The following is a 12,719-nucleotide window of genomic DNA, read 5'->3' on the forward strand; positions in this document are numbered from 1 at the left end:
AAATCAATGATTATTTTGGATATTTACTTTACTATTTCTTAGAAGTGATAAATGAAATTAACCTGTTTAAGCCTTTGTTCTATATTATATTAGTCATGTGGGAATTATAATATGAGCGATTGTATTCCTCGATCTATCTATTTCTCACTCTTATCCTATAAACTTTTTTTTTTAATTATATGATGGGAGTAATTGTAGAATAATGAATATAATAAAACGTAAAGCCAATATAAATGTTATATAAAAACTAAGAGGATAAATATGAACCTTATAACTAGTGCTCTCAAATATGTATAAAAAATCAATGTAATCAATCGAACCAAAATAATTCCTATCTTTGTTAACATGATTGTTTGATACTATCATACTAATTAACTAACTTCGGACACAATGACAATATAAATATTAAATACCATGATATTATAATACTAACCAATTAATATAGGATTTTATATAGAAAAATCTCATTATTTTGGGAAAAAATTTGATAAAATCTTAAAAGTTTTTTTTTTTAAAATAAAATCTCAATTATTTAACATTTTGTCCAAATTAACGAAAAAAATCATTTCTTTTATTTTAACAGCAAATAATAGATTATGTGATTTTACCAAAATAATAAAACTTTTCTGATAAAAAAAACATTTAGAACTTTATTAATTTTTTTTTCAAAATAATGAGATTTTTCTACATAAAACTCATATATATATATATATATATATATATATATATATATATATATATATATATATATATATATATATATATATATATTAATTGACAATTGTATTTAATGATTACATGTTTAAGTGTAACACCTCATTTTCACCTTTTAGTAGGATTCAATATAAACTGTTGTTTATAACATTTGAAGTAGAAATATATTAGTTTATAGCCAAAATAATCGTCATAAACGTATAGAAAGTATCAATAAGATTTTCATAGATATATAAAGGGTAATTGTCACTGTAGCCCAACAATGTTTCATATATTAGTTTAAATGGTCACTCGTGATTTTTTTTTGCCTTTTAGGGGGTACGTACGTGTGTTCTACCGTTTTAAAAGGTTATTATCAAAAATAGGAAGGGTCATCCGGTGAACCCCTTCCTAATCATCAATTTTGATATGTCACTTTGTATTCGGTCAACTAAAATAGTCAACAAACCCTAACAAGTGTTACATATTCGAACCTAGTAGACCCGTTCTTCATTGTGGCATCTTCTCTAATGCACAATGAGTGCAGCGTATAACGGCGCTGGTTTTCGACGTCGTGTCGTAGGATGAAGAAGTAGTCAACGTGTAATTCTCTCTCTTTGTTTTGGATGTTTCAGAGGGTCGGAGTGGTAGGAGTGGTAGGTACCGGTGGTGTTGATGTCCAGTTGTTATTTGACGGTGCTCTAGTTCTCTTACTTCTTGATCTGCTGTGAAACAACGTGTTCTGTGGTTGAAAGTTTATAGTTCCGGCTATGAGATTAAGCTTTATAACGATGCACATGAACAACATCCCCAAAATAAAACTCAAGATAAATGCACGAAGTTTAAGCTGGTTCTGCCATGTCAGAACCTTCCTGCTCTCGAATAACCTCGCAACCGACTCCAACTCCGTCTCCTCTATGCTTCTATTCTCATCATGTCCGTTCTGTAAGTCATCTTCCAGTGAAATGTTTGAAGAAGTTCATTCCATCTTCGTAACCGATTGTTGAGCTTTGATTTTGAAATTGATGACTTTATAGATGAAATTGAAGTCCTAAAGTGTGAAGTTTAGGTCTAATTAATAGTTTTGTGGATTTGAATCTATGTTTTGTTACAAGTGGCATTTGAATCAATGGGAAGGGGACGAGATTGTTTGTTATATTGCCAGTGATTTGCAGACAATAGGAAAGAGGTAGGAGACATGGGTCATTAACACGAAAGAAGCTAGAGAACTAGAGTCGACTCAAGGATTTTGAGATTGTGTTTTTGAAGGAGAAATTAGAGGAAGCTGAAAGGGACAAAAAATTGATAGAGAGGTGATTGAATTCGAGTGGCTCTTTATCGCATCATGAAAACCTTCATTTCTCAAAATTGATTCTAACCGATTTCGTATTAGCTCTCAAGCACACCATGAAAACGATTCAGAGTCTGGTGAAGTTCATGATTACTAAAATGGAATATTCGAATTGGGATCTGGATGCAACGGATGAATTGTTCATGGCTTTGGATACTGTCCGAGAACAGTTTCTCAGTGAGATCTTTGGTCTCGAGTGATGGGTACATGGTTGGAGCTAAAGGATTTGATGATGAAAATAAGGAATATGAAGTTGGGTTTGATTGATCGACTTGTGGGTATAGATTTTTAAAGGAGTATGAAACCATGATTGATTGTAGTTGTTGTAGGTTTTCAAGATTCTGTGGATATTGTTGACTCACATGCTTATTTGGCACTTGACAAAGCAGTGTTACCTTCTAATGTGCGTAAAAGTACCAAAATGACCGATAAAATACAATTTGATACCCTTTAAAGCAAAAAAGTCACAAGGGACCATTTAAACCATTATACTAAAGATTGTTGGGCTATAGTGACAATAACCCATATATAAAGCGCCTAAATCCGACTTCATATGAAGAAATTATTCTTCTTTGAAGTTTCGCAATTAAACTGACACTACTCTGTATATTGTAAAAAGTGAATTTTTGATAAATTGTTGTTTAGCCTAAGTGACCTAAATGAAAGTCGTAGTAATCGTTAAACCGAGAGCATGCATATAGAGAACGTCCAAATCTGACTTCTTGAGAAGAAGTTAATATTTTTCGAAGTTCCAGCGTGATAGTACAGACAAAAAAAATTGAATTTCTACTCGGTAGATATTTAGCTGAAACAATCTAAACCAGCGTGCATAGGAGTTCGTCAATATAAAGATAGTCGAGAACAAATGTCGTATGAAAAATATATGAATTTTAAACGAAGTTTAGCAATCCAAGCCTTCTAAAAAGATAGCTTTAAAAGTAAACTGAGAATTAGTCAGCAAAGTCTAAGTAAACGTTGTAGATCTCGTTGATAGTTACGTGTGGATATAAAGAACTTCGAAAACGGAGCTCATACGAAGAAAATATGATGTTTTGAAAAACAAAACTAAAAATACACATGTACGCGTCGTGCCCCGACAAGAAGCATGATGCGCTCTGACGGGCCACCTGAAACTCGTCACGTGTCTCTGAGAAGAGCCACGTAACACCCTCTAGTACTACCCAAGTGCGCGGCATGCCTGGTAGGTAAGCGCAACTCGCACCCCCGAAAATGGATATAAATACCTTTCCAAGCCCCATTTGTTCCTCACTCCTTTCCAAAGCCCTCCCTCTGATTTTTCTGAGTTATAATATCAAAAATTCTTAAGAGTTAGGGTATTTTAATGAAGATTAGAAGTCTTATAATCTTGAAAACTCTTAATAGTTATGGTTTTTTAACGAAGCCTGGAGGTCCCTGATTGCCTTGCATTAGTAGCTATCAGGTCGGAGTTTTGCCAACGTAATTTCCCGGTTTTTGCTAGAAACTATCTATAAGTTAGGATACACTTACTACACTAAAGTATAATTTATGTGTCTCTCTCTCTCTCTCTCTCTCTCTCTCTCTCTATATATATATATATATATATATATATATATATATATATATATATTCATAGTTGTTGTTATGGACATATAAATAAGATTTATCAATAACTCCAGTTATAATACTAATTGATCTACTTATGGGAGAGGTGTCTAGAATGGTTACATTGGCTTGGTTGTTGGATTTCAGAAAGGCTATACGCTGAAATGGTCCTGTCTCCCAACTGTCCGGCTTGGCTGATCCTTATTTGGTAGAACTCTCAATACACATTGGGATTTATGAAAGATTTAGTTTTCACTACCAGATCATCATAGAGATTAATAAGTTACAGTATTATAGGTTAGTATTTGCTAGACATGCTACCCGCCAGTTGGCGGGGACGCATCTTTCTTAGGGCCAGGAGGGGTCTTTGGCCCCCCCCCTGAATTTTGGGTTAGAAGTAGTCCAACTATGTATAATTTTTCGAGATATAGGCCCTGTTGTATGGAAAATGGGCTTTGGTCCCTCCTGCCCAAATCGGAATAACGTGAACTCGTGAAGGACTTACGACGAATTGAAGTATCGAACCCCAAATCTCAATCCTCATCTTCCGTCAATCCGTTGAATACTTGAATCCGTTCTTCATTAGTTCATTGGTCACTGTTCTAGTTGTCGGACGCCTCAGTGCCTCACGCCCACTCCGCCTCCGGCGGCCTCCACAGACCACAGTAGTCTGCACGCCAGCACAGTAGGCGATAGCAGCTAGCAGAAAAATCAAGAAGAAAAATCTTCAGTCTCCATTTGTAAATTTTTGTTCTTCCTTTGTGTTCTTCCTTCTGTAAGTTCTGTTCTTCCTTTGTAAATTTGTGTTATTGTGTAATTTGGAAGAAAAATCAATAAGTTAAGAAATTAGAATCTCAAACAATGTTATGTTTTCCTTCATGTAATCTTGTTCACTGTTCAGTCTCCATTTGTAAATTTGCTTAATTTCTTGTTTTGGTCTTGTGGGAATTTCACAGTTCAGTGTTCACATAGTCAAATGATTTCACACACTTTGTTCCTCCAATTGCTTCTTGTTTGTCCAACAGTCCAAATGACCTAAGATTGTTGATTTGTTCCTCCAATTGCTTGTTGTTTGTCTTAATAAGCTGAGATTGTTAATTAATTTGAATTGTTCCTCCATTTTATTGTTGTTGGAATTTGGAATCAAGAAATTAGAATCTTAAACAATGTTATATGTTTTCTTTTGCAGAAACTAAAGTTAATTGGTAGATTTTGAATGAATTGTTCATACATTTTACTTTTTTTTATAGATACAATGGGCAAGATGAAAACCATTCATTCTTTTTTCAAAAGAATGGGTGATGATGAAGAAACACTTAATGAAAATCATGAGAGTAAACGTCAAAAAGCTTCAACAAGTGAGCCACAACCACAACAACATAGAAATCAACAAGAGAATGACATTTCTGAAGCCACACAATTAAATCCTAATGAGGTGGATCTTAAGCAACTAGAAAGAGATCCTGTTATACGAAAACAAACTTGTAAGAACGTTTATTTTAGATATCTTTACTTTCGGCCCCCCTAACTATATGTTCAAGCTCCGTCACTGCCAGTTGGATCGCCAATAGGATCACCCAGTAGCAGTCAATCGTTTGAGTAATTTTCCAGGTGAGTTTTCTTACTATATTATGTGCTCCAGTATATATCCCCTGTATGTTAGGATATAATTACCATGTAGTATGTCACTAGGCTAGTTTTCTTAATTGTCGGTAGTATTGGATTATTGTTGTAAAATTTATATGTATTGATATATTATGTGGGGAGTTGAGGGCAGACCAGCCTCATGCTGATGGCCAATAGACTCAGGCAAATAAGCATTATGCTAAAGGCCAAAGTGCGAACCAACTATATGATGTAGGCAAAAAGGGCGGACCAACTTCGTGCTGAAGGCTAAGGGCAAACCAGCTTTATATTAAAGGTCATTATATGTATGCATTATATATATATATATATATATATATATATATATATATATATATATATATATATATATATATATATATATATATATATATATATTGTAGTATATGGTATTTTAAGGAACTCACTAAGCCTAGCGCTTACCCAGTTGTCATAAATGTTTTTCGGGTACTTCGTGAGAAGGGCAATATTCGGCTGTACACACGTGCATTCACCACATGTTTCTGCACATTGTAATTACACTCTGATATATATATATATATATATATATATATATATATATATATATATATATATATATATATATATATATATATATATATATATATATGAAAAATTTTGGGTTGAAAATCGGGAAATGACAAGTTGGTATCAGAGCATTAGTTTGAGCGAATTAGATGAACACTCATTTAAGTCCAGACTCAAACTAAGGAATAAGGATATGAGTTATTAATAAATCTTTACATAAAAAGTGTAATACAAAAAGGAAATAATGTTTCGCGTATAGTCGGCCAAAGCTCAGAAAGGAAAGTGATTCCCAAAAAATTAATAATTGTTATGCTGACTGATATATGAAATGTCAGAAATGCATGTTAGTATGTAGGTTATGGATCTTTTTAGTAATTGCTAAATAGAATTTCCTGATAAAGTAGATGCCTTATGCCTCGGGAATTGCTTGTTATTTGCTACTCAGAATCTATATTGATATTAATTTGTTATTTGACAAATACATTAGATTGCATGATCACATAATTGAAGACTATTAGATTGCCAATTTGGCACTATGCGCATGAAACATCCCAAAAATGCAAGCCAAAAAAATTCCGTTTTTAAATCATTAATAAAACCATAAATCATCCATCATCATAATAAAAATCAAGAATTATGTATCTCAAAAACATCATGTCAAAAATTATATCAAAATCATAAAAGTAATCATCAGAGTCTAAAACAATCCCAGGCTGAAACTGTGGTGTGTGCCATGCGATCATCCCGAGCTCTTCCCTTTGCTAGTGGAAGTACCTGAAACCAAAATTGAAAGATGTAAGCTCAAAGCTTAGCGAGTCTCCCCAAGTTACAACATACCATACACATAATCACATACTGGGCCTAGCCCACTGCAGAGGGCCTTACCCGACATCGGACGAATCCAACATCGGGCCCCGCCTGGCATCGGACCGAGGTTCGGCATAACTTTGGCCTAGCACCTGCATCGGGCCCCGCCCGACATCAGACCAAAGTCTGATATACACATCATGAGCATAACATATCATACACATAAACATAAACATAACAAGCAAGCTAACATTCCTCGGGCTTGCCCCGACATCAGACCAAAGTCCGAAAAACATAATCATAAACATGCAAGAATCACGAAGACATCAAGCATAATAACTACATCGGGCCCCCCCAGCATCAGACCAAAGTTCAAAACATAGAACCTACTTCGGGCTAACCCCGACACATACATTCACACATAAACGGGTCGGCCTTGGTGCCTTAGACCTGTTCCTATAGGAGAAGAATCACCTCTCAAACTGAATGTTGAACTCGAGTGTGAGGAATCTCTGCTAGCTGCTCCCACGACTCCCAGCTAACTCTGTACAACAATACTTAGTCAAACAAACTAAGAATCTTTCTAAGGTTAAAATGACCATTTTACCCCTGCTCTGATTTTGGACCATAAATAAGGCCCAATCCCATCTAAACTTTCTAAGTCCACTAATGGTACATTAAAGGCCCACTAATGGTCCAATTTTCTAAATTGGGCCCAACTTCTTAAATGGGCGTTTCCTAAGCCCAAACATATTCTTAGTCCTAACTTATCTGACTTGATGGCCCACTAAGGCCCAAAGACCTAAACTCCATTGCTTGGCCCAACCCGAGGTCCAAAACACGTTAAGCCCATGTCTGATGAGTATGTGGGGCGTACTCATTTGTACGCTAAGTGTACTGGCCGAAAGGTGTGTATGTTACGCGTACCTCCATGTACGCCCAACGTACTCCCCTGTTAAGTCACTTTTCCCATCAAGTGCTTAATATTTTAATCTAAAGGCTAAAAACACATATCTAAGTCCTTAATAACGTCTTAATCCATAAATTCGACTACTTGGTGGCTTGCAACCCACCAAATGAACCCAACTTGGAAAAATAGCAATAAACTTTCATGGAGATGGCTAGATCTCATGCATGGGTACCTAAAAGCCTTAAAGGTTGAAACTTTACTGCTAAAGGGATGCTTTGAGCTCCAAGGGTGGCAACCCCCTAAGCTCTAAAATGAAGTTGCATGAAAATGATCCAACCTTTGGACCTAAAAGGTCCAAAGCTCCAAAACCCTAGATCTAAACTTCTATGAGGAAAGTTAGGAGCTTTATACCTCCTTTGAGTGCCAAAAGATGAAATAGTTCAAGATCCTTGAGCTCAAGATACTCAAGTTCTTCTTCTTCAACTCCTCTTCTCTTCTTCCAAGCGTCTCTTCATCAAAATGAGCTCAAAAAGGTCAAACACACACAACAATGGAGTATGAGACGAAATAGTGTTTTTCTGAGAGTGAGAGATTTGTAAGGAGGCTAGGGTTTGAGCCATAATGGGGTATTTATATGGATTAAACCCTAAAATTAGGGTTTTCGGCTAGCTCACGTACGCTACGCGTACGCCTTGGTACACTGCGCATACGTGCATGCGGCCACTGAATCCTAAGCGTCTCTACGCCCAGCGTACGCCTGGTTACGCCCAACGTACGACCTAAAACATAACCCAAAATTGTAAGCCCAAAGCTTAGTGAGTTACCCCAAAGTACCAAAACACAAACAAGTAACATATATACAATAAAAACAAACCAAGGGTCCAATCAACCATCGGGTTGGAATACCCCAGGCCCTTCAACCAATGGGTTGGAATGCCAACATACTATGGGTCCAATCAACCATCAGGTGGGAATACCCCAAGCCCCTCAACCATTGGGTTGTAATGCCAAAATACTATGGGTCCAATCATCCTCGGGATGGAATACCCTCGGGCCTCAACCATTAGGTTGGTATGCCACGTCCTGTTGGCTTACGCACAAAGCAGTGAAGCCTCAGCCACCGACCAAACATGTATACATATAACATATAATCATATAACAGTCTACAGGTAGTCAAACAGATCTACAGATCACTAAGCATAACGTCATCCTATGTACCAAGATACCGATCTAACAGATCACTACAATACAATAGCATACATAACATGATATCAATCCAATGGGTCGACATTGGTGCCTTCGACCTGCAAGTACAGTGAGGAAAACTCACCTCACAAACTGAACAAAACTGATAAGGCTCAAATCTGAATCTCAGCTCTTTAAACGATACTTATTTCCACCAAATGACCGATTCCATTAAAATCCCAAAATACCCTCAAGATCAAACTTGGTCAATGTCAATTGGTCAAACCCACTAAGTCAACCGAGTCAACCCAGTCGGGTCAACTCAACAAGGCTAACCCATACGAGTACGCAGGGAGTATTCCAGAAGTACGCTTAACATAGGTGAAGGCTCGTAGAAGACCACCATCAGGGTGGTTGACCGAGTATGCCAGGCGTACTCCCATGTACGCGGGGCGTACCCTCGCAACCCCAAAACTCCATTAAGTGCTTAATGACTTAAGCACTCAAGCCCATACTTCAGATCTAAGGTCCAAATGCACCCTAGAGTCATAAAGTTTCCAAATTTACGACCTTACAAGTCCACAAAGTACTTAACACGAGGTCTTAATCCATTAAGACCTTCTACAAGATGCATGAAACAATTCTAGGAATTGTGACCTCATTTTTATGGCTTAGGACCCTTCCTAGGGTTTGGAAGGACAACTCAAAACGACAATAACAATCCATGCACAAGATGGGACCTTTGGGACAAGAAAAGCAACAAAAAACACCCAAAAATGGGATCTAACAATGAAGACATCAAGGTATATACTTTATGCCTTCTGGAGCTTCTCAAGAAGGCAAAGATATCAAATCCACAAGCTTGCTTCCACTTCAAGGCTCCTTAATGCAACTTCTTCATCCTTTCAACACACCAAGAGCACACTATTGAGCTCAAAACACACACTAAGAGGGATAGGGTTTGCAAAAACGACTAAAAGGATGTGGAGGCTGAAAAGATAGGGAGAAATGAGACATAATGTTGCTTAAATACCACCCAAACCCTAAAAATTAGGGTTTCCTCCTAAAGCTAGTACGCCCCGCGTACATAAGTGTATGCTCAGCATACACACATGTACACATCGCGTACTCCTCCTGCCATATTTACGAAATTGCCACTAGGGTTTCAAAGCATAACTTCTTGGACTTAGGACCAAAATGACATGAAATAGAATTATATGGATGAATTTAGAAGCACCTGAACATCAGGATGTTACAATAATGGTCAAAGATGACATAAAAATAAAAATACTTTTTTTTTATAAAAATTGAAAAACAAAAGTCCATTTTTATAAAAAGTGAATGATTGTGTATTTGTAAGTTGAATTGATAGAAGATTGCATATCCTATCTAATTCCAAATAATTACCTTTAAAATTTTCAATTGCTAATATAGTTGCATACCATATATTTAATATTATATTATATAAAAAACATTTATAAATATTATTGGTTCAGTTTGGTTTATAGTGGTTCGGGTTTAGATGAAAACCATTACTGAACCATATATATCTGGTTAATAAAAATTAAAAACTACACCATATCTTTTAGTAATGGTTTTGTTAAAATGATTCAGTTATATCAGTTAATTTGGTTATGATTGGATTTTTCGGTTAACATGTTCACCTCTAATTATTTTGAAGAAACCCATAACAAAAAATAAACCAAAGTTACAAAAAAGTATAATAAAATCTTTTAAAAACCATTTTCGTAAGAAAATCCATAACACAAGGACCAAATTGGTAGTTTTCTTATTAATTATAAATAAAAGAGTATTAATAAAAGTGACCATTATAAATAGAAGTTTTAATTAAAATAACGATTTTTTTTTTTGTTTTGGAAAATGACAACTTTGTCATGAAGGAGTTATTTCATATATTTAAAATGGGTTAATGTCATAAAAGTCCTTAAATTTGCAGAAAATTGTCGGTTTTATCTAAAGTTGAATTTTAGGTTTGTTAATGCCTCAAACTTGGATAATTTTTTTTTTTTCATTTTTGTCATTCTAGCAGGTTTTCCAATGACCACATAATGTCAGGTAGAGATTTTCCGGTAACTGCTGACGTGACATTCCATGTCAGCTTGGTTGTTGGACAAGAAAAATTATTAGCAGCAAATTTAAGGACTTATGTAACATTAAACCTTCAGAAATTTCAATAATAAATCCGAAATTTGATATACTTCATATTTGTTAATAAATCCAAAATCTATATACTTATTTGTTATGTTTATTTATATTTTCATTATTTCTGTAAAATAAGGAAATGCTTTTCTTAAAATTTCAGAATTGTTCATCGGATTTCTAACGTTTTCTTGAATTTCCAAAATAGTTTTTTATGTCCGGAATCCAGAATGCCAGTTCGAACCGTACTCTTTCGTTAGAAAAACACTTTTAATATAACATACACATAATGCAAAATAACACATTCCGCACAATGATCATTTTCCAAAAATTAAAAAAAGTTGGTCATTTCGGTTAAATCTTTCTGCTCCAAAATATCACTAAAATAATTATTAATAAGGCAATGGTTAGAGGTGTCAACTTATGACACGAAACGAAATAAAATTGGGACAAAATTGAAACTTGAATTTGTGTTCATGTCGTGTTCGTGTCAAGTATAAAAAAACACGACTTCGTGTCGTGTCGCATTCGTGTGTAAAATTCTAAACAAAATTGACACGATTTAGCATGTGTTTTGTCGTGTAATATATATATATATATATATATATATATATATATATATATATATATATATATATATATATATATATATATATATATATTAAATAAACCAATAATTAAATTATTTTATGTTTGATGTGTCTTGTCGTGTTTTAATTGACTCATGTTCGTGTTATTGAAACTAAACATGACATTGTGTTGCGTTGTATTTTTGTTTGTGTTACATAAACATTGTTGTGTCGTGTCAGATAAAAATACGACATAAATGCTCAATTTGACACCCCTAACAATGATTAACACTTCTAATTAAAACAAGCTATCTAATTACATTCAAATCCAAAGTATTTATAAAATTAATTTGTTATCAATTTGATTATATATCAAAGGGCTTTTGGCAAAGTGATTCGGAGTGACTTTCTCAAATGAGAGATAATAGGTTCAAGTCTCACTAGAACACATAAGATGTTTAGGATTAGATTAGTAGTAGGATAGTTTTCCGTTTCAAAAAAATCAATTTGAATATATTTATGCATATGTCGTTATCCTTAGATTTTTCGTTAAACATTAAAACATAATATCCAGTAGGGGTGAGCATCGGCGGATACCCGCGTCATTTGGCAAGAATCGGAACCGGAATCGAAACCAACGGTTCTTATAAAGTTAGAATTGAAACCGAAACCAGTTTAAGTCGTTCTTAAATTTTAGAAACCATTCCCGGAACCGGCGGTTTCGGTTTCGGGAGTAGGTAACCCGGTTACATCAATTTAGATAACTTATGTCGATAAAACCGCAATTTAATTCGGTCCAAATCAAATAAATTCAAATAAAAAACGAACAAAATCGGACCAACATATTCTGAACATATCTAAATAACACACACACACACACACACACACACACACACACACACATATATATATATATATATATATATATATATATATATATATATATATATATATATCATAAAGCATATTAGTCGTATTTTAAATTTTAAGATGTATAAGTTACAAAGATTTTTATACGAATCAAATATGTATAAATAATTCATTAATACTTGCCAAAAGTTTGAATACTTGAATTATGGAAAGTACTTAAGAAATTTAATTTGGAACAAAATGAAAATTTTATAATATTAAATTCATGTATATAAATTTATTTATATTTCTTAACCTAGACATCAATACTAATTAATTTACATCAATAGTAAACATGCAATATAAATATAAGGCATAAACATAAATATTTTATTTAAAAGTAATACTTTTTATTAAATCATAGCTAATCATAAATCTA

This window comes from Lactuca sativa, chromosome 5, assembly GCF_002870075.4.
Source record: "Lactuca sativa cultivar Salinas chromosome 5, Lsat_Salinas_v11, whole genome shotgun sequence".
Classification (NCBI taxonomy): Eukaryota; Viridiplantae; Streptophyta; class Magnoliopsida; order Asterales; family Asteraceae; genus Lactuca; species Lactuca sativa.